Genomic DNA, 14,539 nt, shown 5'->3' on the forward strand with positions numbered 1-14,539 from the left:
AATTTTTGATAGCTAGAATAAGCATATATTCTTTAGTATTTTAAGGGAATATATTTATTTTATATTGCTTACAATTCTATTATGCATTGCCCTCTGTACTTTTATGAAGAATTCTTGAAGTGGTAGGGAGTTGCTATTGTTCGGAATATGGTTTATTCTAGTGAAAAACTTCTCATCTAGGCTTTTTTTGTAGAAGGTAGCTTTCTTTTCCTCTGTAGTAGAATCAGATTCACATTTGGCTGAGTTCTGCCTTGGCTCACATTTTCAGAACCCTCTAGTTTACCTCTTGAGGTCTGACTTCATTTTCATTTACCTTGCAAATTTACACATACACACACACACACACACACATGCAGTAGCATATGCTTGTCTCAGTTCCATGTTTGGGCATTTGTTTTATTTGTAGATTGTAAGTTTTGGGGTTTTTTTTCCCTGAAAACTGACTAAGATGCTTATTGTTCATTTTCTATGAATTCTACCCTTTCTCTCAAGCTGAATAAGCTTTATCTTATATCCCCTTTTTTTTTCCGTTTAAGCAGAAAGAGATTGTTATGGATTGGATTGCAATGCCTTTGCTTGGAATCTTCACAGTAATAGGTAACAGATGTGAGACCAAAACAGAGAAGTTGCATAACTGTGTTTCATGCAAAATTCTGTGCATTTCAAGTAAATGTAACTTGCCAATAAACATAAATAATGGCTTCATTGAGTTAATGAAAATGGTTATAAACAACATGTATATTTATTTCTAGAAAATTATCTGCCGTAGGAAGAGACTAAAGCAAGTTAGAGTGAGATAAGTTCTACAATTACTTTCCTCAAATACATTCAAATACTGCTTGTTCCTTTGTGCTGCCTCCTAGTAAACAGTAGCCAATTCTTAGGAATAACCTGATAAATATTTAACCTCTAGACCTCTGAAAAAAATGTACTCACAACATACTTTTTTCTTTTAAATAGTATTTTATCTGTACAATTATGTCCAATACATGTCCAACATTTAACATTCATTTTTAATAAAATTTTGAGTTCCAAATTTTTTCCCTTCTCTCTTCTCCCCCTCCTCAAGATATAGGATATATATGTTCAACCATATAAAACATTTCCAGATTAGTAATATTCACAACATACTTATAAGCTTAATCTGCTTTAGGAACAATTTTTCCTATCACTTTCTTAAGTCTAGATAACAAACAAAATCAATTCCTGACTTGTAGTATTTGATAATGAAAATTTAAGGAGCTGGTTTGATCTGACTCCAGCCTATACCTGAATATTGTATAAATATGACACCTGACAAATTTGGTAATATTTATTTTCCTTTTTTTCCCTCTGTCCTTTTCCTTTCATGCTTTTTTTTTGTTTTGGGGGGGTTTTTAGGGGTTTTTTTGCAAGGCAATGGGGTTAAGTGGCTTGCCGAAGGCCACACAGCTAGGTAGTTATTAAGTGTCTGAGGTCAGATTTGAATTCAGGTACTCCTGACTCCAGGGCTAGTGCTCTATCCAGTGCGCACCTAGATGCCCTTCCATATTTTCTTAAAATATATAACAATAGAAATAATTTTAGGGTATGACTTCATTAATATCATAAATCATAAAATGAAGTCATTTGCATGCCAAAAGTATTTGCAAATTGGCATGCTTGGTATTCAGCATACAGTCAAAGTTGAAAAGAGATTCCTGGAGGATACTCCTATTTACAGAGGACATATAGATTGTACCAAATTCTGTATTGTGGATCCTCTTGGATTAGACCTAAACTCATTTAAAAGAGCTGCTCCATCAAAACTAAATGAAACAAGAATGCTTATTTTTCAGACCATTATGTATTTGGAAGAACAATTTAGAGGGTACATCTATCATGGTCTATATTGGACCAGTAAATTTTGACCATAAATGAATATGAGGAGGACAGGGGAAGCTACCTTTAGGCAACTTCAAACTTCCTTGAATATACAGACCATTTTTTAAAAGCCAGTATTATTCTGGTATTGTTCTGTACCCATGAAGTCTTAATTTTACATTCTGTGAAAATGAGGGAAATAGAAAAGTCAGTGATGGGTTTGAGTAGACAAAAACAAAAAACCTCACATTACAAATAGGTGGTAAGTAGAGGAGACTTCTGGCTAGGATGAAAAAATAAAAGGCAACGGAACCTAACCATGGTGATTCACGCTTTTAATTCTTGCTACCAGAGAGGCAAAGGCTAGTGGATCATTTGAGCTCAGGAATTCTGTGATACTTCATTTCAAAAACTCCAAAAACAACAACAAAAGAAGGGCCTCAGGTCTTCTACATAAACCCCAGTAATTATCTGAAAAAGTTCTCAGAAAGATCAGTGATAAAGGAAATTCAAGTGAAGCAAAAGTTAATTCTTTTTGCTATTAAATAACTTTATATAAAAATGGCCAAATGAGATCAAAGGTCAACAGAAGCTATAAATGAAGCCAGAATGGAGTTAGATAAATGAAACTGAAAGAGGCAGAGAGAAGAGCTCTGCCAAGTAGCTTCCCCCTTCTCCCAATCATCCAAAGGTCATGAAAATTGTAATGATCTCTGTGGGATAGGATGGAAAGGGTTAATGATGTGGTGTCACAAATCAACTTGAACTCCGTTATTTGAGGACCTAAAACTAGTTCTATTGTATCAGACAAGAGAACTTCTCCAGTCAGGTAATTGGCTAGCATTTATTAAGCACTTACTATATGCCAGCCAATGTTCTAGAAACTCTCAAGGAACTGCTAATCTAATGTGGAGAGGCTCAGTAGGTTATTGAACATTGAACAGGGAGACAAGATCTGACCACTCACTTTTTTGGAACACTAGGAATCACCGGTAGGAAACAAGGCAAATAATACATGAGCACAAGAGCAGTGGGGGTGGAGAAGAATATTTAGGAGACTTTAATCTCAACATGATTTCTAACATCTCTCTGGGCACTGTCAGGCTAATAGCAAGGGTTTAAACTAAAAGAATCACATAAAAAACAGATCAGATGAGGTCCAGATTCAGAGTGGATCCCAATAGACTGAGAGGAAAGTCAGGGGTGAAGCCTGGTACCATCTCTTCTACCCTACTCAGATCAAAAGGAACAGTTTCCAGATTACAATAGGAAAAAACAAAGTCTATTCAGCAAATACAAGAGTCCTTTAAAACTCTAGAATAGTCTACACAGTATTGGTCTCAACACAAAATCACCATTTATGAAGGAAGTCTAAAAATAAGACTAAGGAGAAAAAAAGATTTAACACAATGAAGAATTATTAGATATCAAGAGAAATCCAAGAGATAAAACAAGAAATATAGGTTATAAGGAGAGTATTGGGGGAAAATATTTATAACCAAATGACTACCAGAATATCCGGAAGAAATGAAATGAAATTAAAAAGTTAAGCAAAAGATATACAAATACTGAAGAAAATAATATGTTACAAAACAGTTTAGGCCTAATGGAAAAAGCAAAACAAAAGGCAAATGAGAAGAATGCCTTAAAAAAGCAGAATTGGTCAGCTGTAAAATGAGATAAAAAAGCTCTCTGAAGAAAATAACTCCTTCAAATGCAAAATGGAACCAAAGGAAGCTGATGACTCTGCAAGAAAGCAGGAAGAAATAAAACTCTTCCAAAAAAGCCAAAAAATTAGAAAAAAAATGTGAAATATCTCATTAGAAAAACAACCAACCTTGAAAACAGATCCAGAAGAAATACTTTGAAAATTATTGGACTATCTGAAAGCTATGACCAGGAAAAGACAGCAAAGTTTCCCTGAGATCCTAGAAGCTGAGGGTAAAATAGAAATCAAGAGAATTCACTGTTCACCCTCTGAAAGGGATCCCAAAAGAAAAACTTCCAGGAATATTATAGCCAAATTCCAAAACTCCCAAATCAAAGAGAAAATTCTGAATGCTGCCAGAAACAGATAATTCAACTACTGAGGCTCCATAGTCAGGATTACACAGGATCTGGCAGAATCCACATTAAGGGCTCGTAGGGATTGGAATATGATATTCCAGAAGGCAAAAGATCTTGGTTTACAACTGAGAATCAACTACCAGCAAAACTGAACATCCTCTTTCTGGGGAAAAGATGAATTTTCAAAGAAACAGGGGGCTTTCAAACTTTCCTAACAAGACGACCAGAGCTGAACAGAAAGTTTGATCTCCAAGTACAGGACACTGGTGAACCTTAGAGGGAGTGGAAGAGAGGAACTAACTATGAGGAACTTGATGATGTTGAACTGTTTGTATTCCTGCACGGGAAGAAGATATTGATAACCCATATGAACTTTCTCATTTATAAGAGCAGTTAGAAGGAACATATATAGACAAGACATAGGAAGGAGCAGAATATAATGGTATGATGTGGTAAAGGGATGGAGTCAGTGGACAATGAGGGAAAGTACTGGGAAGAAGGAAAGGGAGATGAAGAAGAAGCGGAGAGATTTCACATAAGAGTAAAAAAAAAAAGCTTTTTCAATAGAGGAGAGGGGGGAGAAGGCAAGGGGGAATGAGTGAGCCGTCATTCTCATCGGAAATGGCTCAGGGAGGAAATGACTTGCACACTTAATAGGGTGAGGGAATCTGTCTTGCCCTGGAGAAGGATGGGAGGAAAGGGACTGGATGAGGGGGAATGGGGGGAGGGAAGGGAGGAATAGGTGATAGAAGAGAGGGAAGATTGAGGGAGAGGGTACTCAGATTCAACACACTTTTGGACAGGGCCAGGATGAAAGGAGAGAGAGAATAGAATAAATGAGAGTGGGAAGAAATAGAGTGGAGGTACAGCTAGTAATAGCAAGTGAGGGAAAAATATTGAAGCAACTTATGATAGGGAAAGCAACTCACCCCAGAGAAAGAGCCACTGCAATCTGAACACAGACCAAAGTACATTTTTCTCTCTCTCTCTCTCTCTCTATTCTTGAGGTTTTCCATCTTCCTGGGGGGAGGGGCATTTATGTTTATTCTTATGTTCACTCTTATAATATTCAATTTACATCAGTGTATGGCATGGAAACAATGTAGAGACTGTCAGACAGCCTTTTGGGGGGGGGAGAAGGGAGAAGGGGGAAAAATTGTAGAATTCAGAGCGTTGCAAAAAATGATGGGCACATATTACTATTGTATATAATTGGAAAACAAATAAAATGTTAAACACCCCAAAAAAAAAGTTAAGCAAAGGGGCAGCTAGGTGACACAGTGGACAGAGCACCGTCCCTGGAGTCAGGAGTGCCTGAGTTCAAATCCAGCCTCAGACACTTAATAATTACCTAACTATGTGGCCTTGGGCAAGCCACTTAACTCCATTACCTTGCAAAAACTTTAAAAAAAGTTAAATAAGAAATTAAATGAAAGAAAAACTGAAAGAATTAGCTCAGATTCAAAGATGAAACACCTTTTCCAAGTAGGGGACTCACCTAGAAATATAATGAAAGAACTAAAACTCCGCAACTCCATGAGACAATCAGAAATATCAAAAGTCAATGACAACAGACTTGGAAAAGAGGTTGGAGAAGTAGCTTAAGAATTACTGGACTTTTTACAAACCATGACCAAAAAACAGCAACCCTAATGTCATATTTCAAGAAATTATAAAAAAACTACCCAAATCTATTAGGACCAAGAGGAAAAAAAATGACTGACATTTCAAACTAAAAAAATACCTGAAATGTCATAGCTAAAATCCAGAGCTTCCAGATCAAAGAAAAAATTGTTTATACAATTAGTAATTAGGAAAAAAAGTATCAAGGAACCACTGACATGATCACATAAGACAGAAGAAATCACTATAAAGAACAAAAATATGGAATATTATTCAAAGTGACAATATAAAGGCTTAACAACCAAGTTATAACGTGTGATATCGTACATATAAAATTGTGTAAAATCCTACACTGGGAAAATTAATCTTTAATAGGATAGAGGCCTTTCAAGCAATCTTAGTTAAATGAACAGAAACTTTAAAATACAAACACAATAGTCAATTGGAAAAAAAGCTAAAAAAATAATGAAGTATTTACTTGCTCCTTCAAATTCCTATCTTCAAATATCGCCAAAGAATTAAATAAGACAAACATTGATCTAGGTGTGGTTTTGTTAGTTTTAAGGGAAGGAAGAAATGAGGAAGAAGAGAACATATTCTTTCTCATAAATAGGATGCACATGAAAATTATACAAATTGAGAAAGGAATAGGAGAAGAGTCATCTCATAACCTCATTTTTATTTGAACTAGATAAAGGCTCTCTGTCTCTGTCTCTCTTTCTAAAACATACATGCAAAGACAAACTCAAAAGAGATAAAATATCAAGAGGAAAAGGGAAAAAGAAATATCTAAGATAAAAATTAGAATGGGGAAGAAAAAATTAACTTTAACTTTTAAGGAATGATCATAAAAAGGGGGATTTAAAAACTGACAGAGTAAGAACCCAAGGTTGGATTCTATGCTTAGTGAAGAAAACTTCAAAAAAAAATAGTCACCACTTCAACTATAGATGAATTGGATTGATAATCATAACAATGAATGTCAATGGGATGAACTCAACCATGAAATGAAGGAGAGTGAGACACTAGTAGAATTCAACTACATTTTATTTACTGGACCTCCCTGAAGGAATCATTCAGGGTCAAAATGAAAAATTAAATAAAAATTTATTATGCTGTTGATAATTCAAAAAAGAGAGGTAGCACTCATTTTCAGAGAAGACAGTAATTTAAAAAAATTGTTAAGGAGCCTAAGAAAAAGCAAGGAAACTGGATGATTCTTATAGACATCATAGACATATTATTGTTTACTAATATAAACACTTCCATCTAAATGCTTAAAGGAAAATGCAATCAGATTACAAAGAGGAATAGACAAACTATACTACCTCTGAACTTCAATATTTCACTGTCTATATTTTCTCTTCTTTTGGTATTTTATCTTCAGTTATCACAAATTAGATCCCTAAGTATTTTAAAATTGGGTTGCACCCTGCACAAATTTCTTATGTATGTCTAGTTATACTTCCCAACTTCTTATTAAAAATGCCATTACTATTCCTTCTTTTTTAAGGTATATTGAAAGCTCAGATCATTTAAGACTAAAAGTGGTACTCCAGTGAGTATCATCCATAAAGAAACTAAATTTCTAGACAGATATTAGCAAATTTGTTCTTTTATGCATATATTCATTTCCTTCACATCCTTTCCATTTCAGTGGTGAAACACTCAGGATAATCTGACTTAATCTCTGCCACAAAACCCATCTTTTTAACATTAGTAGTCTCCTAATCATTCTGTGTTAACAAATCATGAAATACCATTAGTTAAATGAAAATTGCACTAAGGCAAATGGAAAGTAGGTGCCAGAATATTACCAAATGCAACAAGTGATCTAAAAGACATAAAAATATATTTCTGATCCCAAGAGAAGGGTCAGAATGTAGTCATGAGTGACATATGAAAAACTGGAGTGTAGCATTTATATCTAGAAATTTTTCAAAAGATATTCACTATTTGGGGTGTCTAGGTGGCGCAGTGGATAGAGCACCAGCCCTGGAGTCAGGAGGACCTGAGTTCAAATCCGACCTCAGACACTTAATAATTACCTCATTGTGTGGCCTTGGGCAAGCCACTTAACCCCATTTGCCTTGCAAAATCCTAAACAAAAAGATATTCAATATTTTCATAATGCCTCCAAAGAAGATTTATTTAGGAAAGGCTGTAGAAGAGAATGGCATTGAATTTAAAGATGCAGATAGGTTATCATCTTCCATTGTGGCAAAAGAACCCACATCTATGAGATTATGGTCCTGTCAAAGTATCAATATGTGACAGATTTTGACAGAGACTTTTAGGCACCTATACAAAAAAAATTTCAAGAACTTTGAGTAAAAGGAAAAAATTAAAAATTTAAGCCTTCAATTTTTTTCTCATCCCCAGCTTTGTATTTTCAGATTTGATCATATTTCTACATGTCAGACATTTGAGAAAGTGACCTCAATTGCAGCTGTAACTCAAAAGTTACAGGTAATTTACAAATCTATTTCATGTTTTTTTTTAAGTTTGTATAAAAATCTTGACAGTGATCTAAGAGGCATCATGATTTAGTGAATAGTAAGGAAGTAAGGAAGATTTGGATTCAAATCTCATCTTGGATTTTTGCTTGCTGGGAAACCCTGGCAAGGTAATCCATTCAACTTCTCTGTGACTCAGTTTCCTCATCTATTAAACTAAACTTGATAACTTCTAAGTTCTTTTCAGTCTAAATCTATAATCCTATGAGTAGGTGGCACCATATGAATAAACCATTATACCTTATTTTTAAGTTCATCTCTAAGTCAATTTGAATTTTAAGATATAGCCAACAACTTTGATAGTTAACTGTACTTGTACTAAGATGGAGGGTATCTGAATACTTGGTAATCAAATGTAGTCATTGGAGTGTAAAGCAGAAAGCACTTTTAGAAGTATTTTAAAAGTTTTGGTTTTAAAATATGTTTATTTTGCTATTTATGATCTGACCATCACATTGCCCCCCCTAACAAAAGTCAAAATTAAAATAAAAATACCTAATTCAGCGAAACACATTTCCACATTGGCCATATTGAAAGTTATGCTTAATACAGTTCTTGAGCTTTTGAAAATTATTTTTCTTTATAATGTTTTCTTTGTATAAATTAGTTATTCTACCTGTTCTCTCTTCATGATGCATCAGTTCATAGAGGTCTTCCCACTCTCCTCTAAAACTGTCCATTTAGTCATCTGGAAGTATGGAGGTGAACTATGACAAAAATTAATGGTAGGCCAATTGGAACCAAAGATAAAGTTCAATTCTTTGGTATTTTATTGAAGTTAAGGTGAAAAGTTAAGGTAATGTGACCAACTTGAATGACATGTGGACTATAAATTGTGTTGATAATATCTTATGTCTTTTAAAATATTAAAATAGATTTAATTCTATTTGGGCATTTGTATATAATCATCAAATATTACAGTGCTATATTTAGGGAGAGAGAAATGTATTAGGCATAATTTTCAATTAGCTTATGGTAAAGGCAAGTTGAGAATAGAAGAAAACAAGTACCCAAGCAGCAATAGTATAAACTACTATAACCACTAGGTGGCATTAACAAGCAGGGTGAACAGCTACCTGGCATTACTTGAACCAGTGGTGTTGCCAAAGATGCTCAGGACTTTGATAATTGCTTTATTTCCAATGGATGGAAATTTTCTAAGAATTCCATCACCCTATTCTCACCCCTGCCCCTAACTCTTCACTGAAGGGTGGCTTTCTTTCAAATATCACACACCCTCATGATTGCTGTACCACATAAGCTCCTCTAGCTCATCTCTAACAAGGAACCAAGGTCTCAGGTTCTTTGCCAGACATACAGCTCTCTATTTCACTCAAATCCCCACCCCCGTGGTTAGCAATGATGACTGTAATCCCCCAACCTAAATAACTTGGACAAAATATCCCTTCTCTCTGTAAAGAAGCATTCTCCCTACCTCCTCTATATTTGTAAGCATTAAATAAGATAAAACACAAAGTTTAGGATTTCTGTTGGTCAATAGTTTTATCACTTTTAACAACCTAGAAGAAAAAGTAATCATAGAACAAATGCTAATACTACAAAAGGAAAGTAGGAACTTTAAAGTGAGTTAGTGACCCTGAGAGCCATTAAACTCTCTCCTGAGAATAGGGAAACGGGAGGGAAATGTATCTCCTGCTTTCTCCCCTCCCTAAGTAAGGGATCAGCAGTGAAGATTTCACCCATAATATAATTCACACTTGAACCATTCCAACTGTTTGGCTCAGCTATCCTTATAGTTAGACCATAACCATCTGCTGTCCATGGGTCTATATTCCCATGTCTTGCTGATACTGGCACTTGGCCTACACTTCATCTTTCTTTCTGCCTTTTTGACTTCCTAGTTCTACCCTCAAACTTTTTTGCCCCAAACAGGAAGAACTTGGGACTTGAGTTTGGGAGTATAGGGCTGTCTATGGAGCAGAGTAGTTCTCTCCTTCCCAAGTTCCTTTCTTTCCCCTCCCCAAGCCCCTGCCCCTGAAGGAATGATTAAAAAGATTGGCTAAAACTAGTATATAGTCCTGGGGATTTGGAATACTGGTTCTAAGAAGACTTTGCAGAGAAAATAGCATATTTGAGCTAGTTCCTGAAGAATGACTTTGATTTTTTTTTAGGTTTTTGCAAGGCAAACGGGGTTAAGTGGCTTTCCCAAGGCCACACAGCTAGGTAATTATTAAGTGTCTGAGACCGGATTTGAACCCAGGTACTCCTGACTTCAAGGCCAGTGCTTTATCCACTACGCCACCTAGCCGCCCCTTCAATTTATTTTCTAAGAATTTTTATTTTATTTAAGGCAGTGGGGTTAAGTGACTTGCCCAGTGTCACACAGTAAGGCATTTATTAAGCATCTGAGGTTGAATTTGAACTCAGGTCCTTCTGACTGCAGGGCCAGTGGTCTATCCACTGCTCCACCTAGCTGCCCCTTCTTTCTGATAGTTATTGATAGACTTCCTATCTACTGATAATTTTTCAACATTATCCCACCTAGCTGCCCCCTTTTCATTTTTTTATTTTTATTTTATTTTTTATTATTATTTGTGCCAATGAGGTTAAATGACTTGTCCAAGGTCACACAGCTAGGCAGTTATGGCTTTTATTTCAATAGGTAGAAAAGGGGTTGAAATATTGTAGTGTGAACAGTGACAGGGACACAGAAAAATTCAGGGCATATTCCTGGAATGACCAGTGTCATAGCTTTTTAGCAAGAGAGGAAACTTGTGTTTCTGTGGGAACTTCTGTGTCTGTAGAATAAATACCTAACCAGTGAATTACATGATCAGCAAATTGGGGTCTGTTGGAACCTAGGAGGTGAGTTAGTCCAATCAACCTATACCTGATAAATGGGATTGGTAAGCAATATAGGAATGGGAAGAAGTACAGGGAGAAATAAGAATGGAGAAGTGGTTTGGGGAGAAATAAATCTAGATGTAAAATACCATTGATAATTTTGCATTAGGAAAATTAAACTGACAATAGTGTAGAATGTATTTATTAGAGGTTAAAAACTGCAGATGGTACCTTTTTCATTAGTGCAATCAAAAGATGATGAAGGTGTAAATTAGAGTGATAATGGTGGAAAGAATAGGGCTAAATCCAAGAAATATATCAGAAGAATCCTACCCAAGGTGACCATTTGATTACATTTAAATATAAATGTATATTTATAAAAATAAATCAATATTTTCCTCAGATGATGATGTCTACATGCATACAACTGAACTGTCAAAATTTAATTGGGAGGATGACATAGCACTTCCCTCTAGTCATTCAGCAGTTATTTCTTTTGAACAAACTGAGGGAGGTCTGATGGCCTCTCTTTGAACCCAAATTCAAATAAGATGTCTTGGAAGACAATATAGACTGCATCTGTTTTAACTCTTTTCCTTGTGGCCCCTGAACTGTTCTATGTCTATTGAGGTAATTAAGAGATGCTTTGTGATGATGGATTGCTTTCAGTAGAGAATTGACTTGAACCGTCTGAGGCACCATAAGTATAATGATATTTCAGTCATGGCATTTTGTATAATCATTATACAGGTTTTTATGTAATAGCCTTAATTATTGATCAGGACTACTTTTCTTTTTTAAAATTGTGCTGCTATTGAAGAACCCAAGGCTTACTATGCCTATTGAAAATGATTAACATGTCTTGTTTTGCCTCTTTGGTGTGCTGTCTGGGGGATGAGAAGCTGGTGTTCTAAGTGATTCATTGGACAGGGCCAGGAAAGGTCATTTCTGTCAGCCCCCTATGTAAGTATATGGCTTGTCTTGTCATGCCATCAATATATCTCATCTCAGACTGGGGGCAGGGCTTTTCTGGGTAAATCTAAGGTTACTAAATCTTCTATAGGCAGTTATTAGTTGAGAACCATCTGCAGAGGAGCCCTAGCTATTGTCTGTGACATTCCTAAAGGTAAAGCATGTTCTAATCTATTTTCAAGGTTAATTTGCAAGAATTAAGCATAATTGTCATCTTTCTTGGTTAACACATCCATCTTTATTCCTCTTCCTTTTTCTCTCTCTCCTTTTTCTCATCTTTTCCTCTATTTTTCATCATTTTTTCCATTTAAGTGAAATAAAAAGAAAATGAGTTTAAGGAAATGGTTTCATATGTATTCCTCATGGCTATACCAGCCATTGGTCTACTTCTAGGTGAACTTGAAATGATGTTAATAAGAAGATAATAAATCTTTATTGTTATTCTATCTCATTATTGAAATAAATCCTGGAAGTATCACAGATTGCTTATAAATTAAGTTAAAACATTCACTCTAGAGTTTTCCTTAAAACTAAAGAGGGCCTTTGCTTATTTTTAGTGGTGTTATTCTCTCCTTTCAGAATCAATATTTAACCATCACTTAGCATTAGAAATGCTTCTAGATGGGGGTGGCTAGGTGTCACAGTGGATAGAACATCAGCCCTGGAGTCAGGAGTACCTGAGTTCAAATCCAGTCTCAGACATTTAATAATTACCTAGCTGTGTGGTTCTAACTTTTTTAATTTTTTGGCATGGAATTGAAGAAACAATATAGCAATTTTTCCAAATTTGATTTGTGTAGAATCTTTTCTGATAGTTATTTTTTTTAGATTTTTATTTAAGGCAATGGAGTTAAATGACTTGCCCAAGGTCACACAGCTAGGCAATTATTAAGTGTCTGATGTCTGATTTGAACTCAGGTCCTCCTGACTGCAGGGCCAGTGCTCTATCCACTGCACCACCTAGGTGTTCCTTCTTTCTGATAATTATTGATAGGCTTCCTATCTACTGATAATTTTTCAATATTATCCCTTCAAGACAGATGATAGAAAAAAATTTTTCTTTTCTCAGATGGGAAATTGAGATTAACTCAACCTTTCTGGAAGCTTATCTAAAGGGAAGGTGTTGGATCAAATGACAACACCATTCTCTAAAGTAATTTACCCCATGGTTCCATGGGAATTTTTATTCTGTGCTTGAGGACTCTTCTTAATCTAAAATGTTCTTTTATTTCATGAATAGATGAAGCTTTTAAGTGTTTAAGAAGCCAGATACTGAATTATGGGAAGAGACAACACATAGTAAGATACCTGAAAAAAAAAGGAATGGTAGGATTTGTTGGGAAGTGTCATAAAGGCCTAGACCCTGGAAAGATAAATCAAAGTTCCTCCATTAAAGCTGGGAGACCCAGGGACTAGACTCATAGGTTTAAAGCTAGAAGGGAACTTAAATATCCTTTGATCTGAGCTCTTCTTTTTTCCAAATGAGAAAACTGAGATACCAAAGTTACAAAGGATGGTAATCGGCAGAACCTGAATCTGAACCTGGTCTCTACTCCAAATCCAGTGGGTTTTTTTCAATACATCTTGCTATCTCATTACAAAAGGCTTCCTCTCCCTGCTCTCAAGGAGTTAAGTAGCCTAATGGGGGAGATAGTATGTAAAAATAAGATACATACAAATAAGATACATACAGGATAAATTGAAGGTAATCAACAGAAGCAAGATACTAGATTAAGGGGGATTAGGAATGGTTTCTTATAGAAATTAGGATTTTAGCTGAGACTTGAAGAAAACCAGAAAGGATAGAAGGGAGATAATTCCAAGCATGGCGAAAGCCAATGAAAATCCCCAGAAGATATAAGAAAACTGAAAAGGTAGGAGGGGGCCATATTATGAAGAACTTTGAGGGGGGGGGGCATGACCTAAAACCAAGAAATTTCATGATCAAAAAGAAGGGCTACATCCCACGTCTTTTTGATAGCGAAATGCTAGCATTTGTCTCCAATACAACTAAACCTACCCTTATTCCTCTTAGTCTCTCATTCCCTTTCTACATTCCCATTTCCATTACCATTCTCTGTTATTCTGGCTCTCAACCCCTCCCCTTCTGAGCCAGTCCTGGAACTCTCAGAACAGTCATCTCTCACTACCTCAGGACCCAGAGGCAGCTATGCAAATGCCACTCTAAAAGATCTCTTTATCCATACCTCCCTTCCTTGCCTATTGTATCTCACATGGGCAGCTAGGTGGTTCAGTGGATAGAGCACTGGCCTTGGAATCAGGAGAACAGGAGTTTAAATCCAGCCTCTGACACTCAGCTGTATGACCTTGGACAAGTCACTTAACCCTGATTGCCCCTCATCCAGGACCATCTTAAGTCATTCTGGTTCTTATCTGGCCACTGGATCCAGATGACTGGAGGAAAAAGTGAGGCTGGTGACTTAGCACAGCTCCCCCCCTCACTCAAATCCAATTCACATGCTTGTCATGGCATCACCTCCCTGATGATGTGGTCTTCTTCGAAAATGAAGGACAAATATTATTATTATTAGTTTATCTCATAGAGCATGCAGATGTCCTGGGTCATCCATCATTAATTGCTCATCCTTCTTCATCCCACACATCTGATCATTTGCCAAGTGTTAGCATTTTTACCTCTGTAACAGCTCTGGCATTTCTCACCTTGTTTCTCCTCACAAAGCCACAATTCCCAT

General features: G+C 36.0%; 1 protein-coding gene across 1 annotated transcript in view; it reads left to right on the forward strand.

Annotated features, from left to right (window-relative positions):
- TNFAIP8 (TNF alpha induced protein 8) overlaps positions 1-14,539 on the forward strand; it is a 144,462-nt gene that overhangs the window by 67,855 nt on the left and 62,068 nt on the right. The gene's annotated exons all lie outside the window — the stretch shown is intronic.

The sequence above is a fragment of the Macrotis lagotis genome, chromosome X, assembly GCF_037893015.1.
Source record: "Macrotis lagotis isolate mMagLag1 chromosome X, bilby.v1.9.chrom.fasta, whole genome shotgun sequence".
Taxonomy (NCBI): domain Eukaryota; kingdom Metazoa; phylum Chordata; class Mammalia; order Peramelemorphia; family Peramelidae; genus Macrotis; species Macrotis lagotis.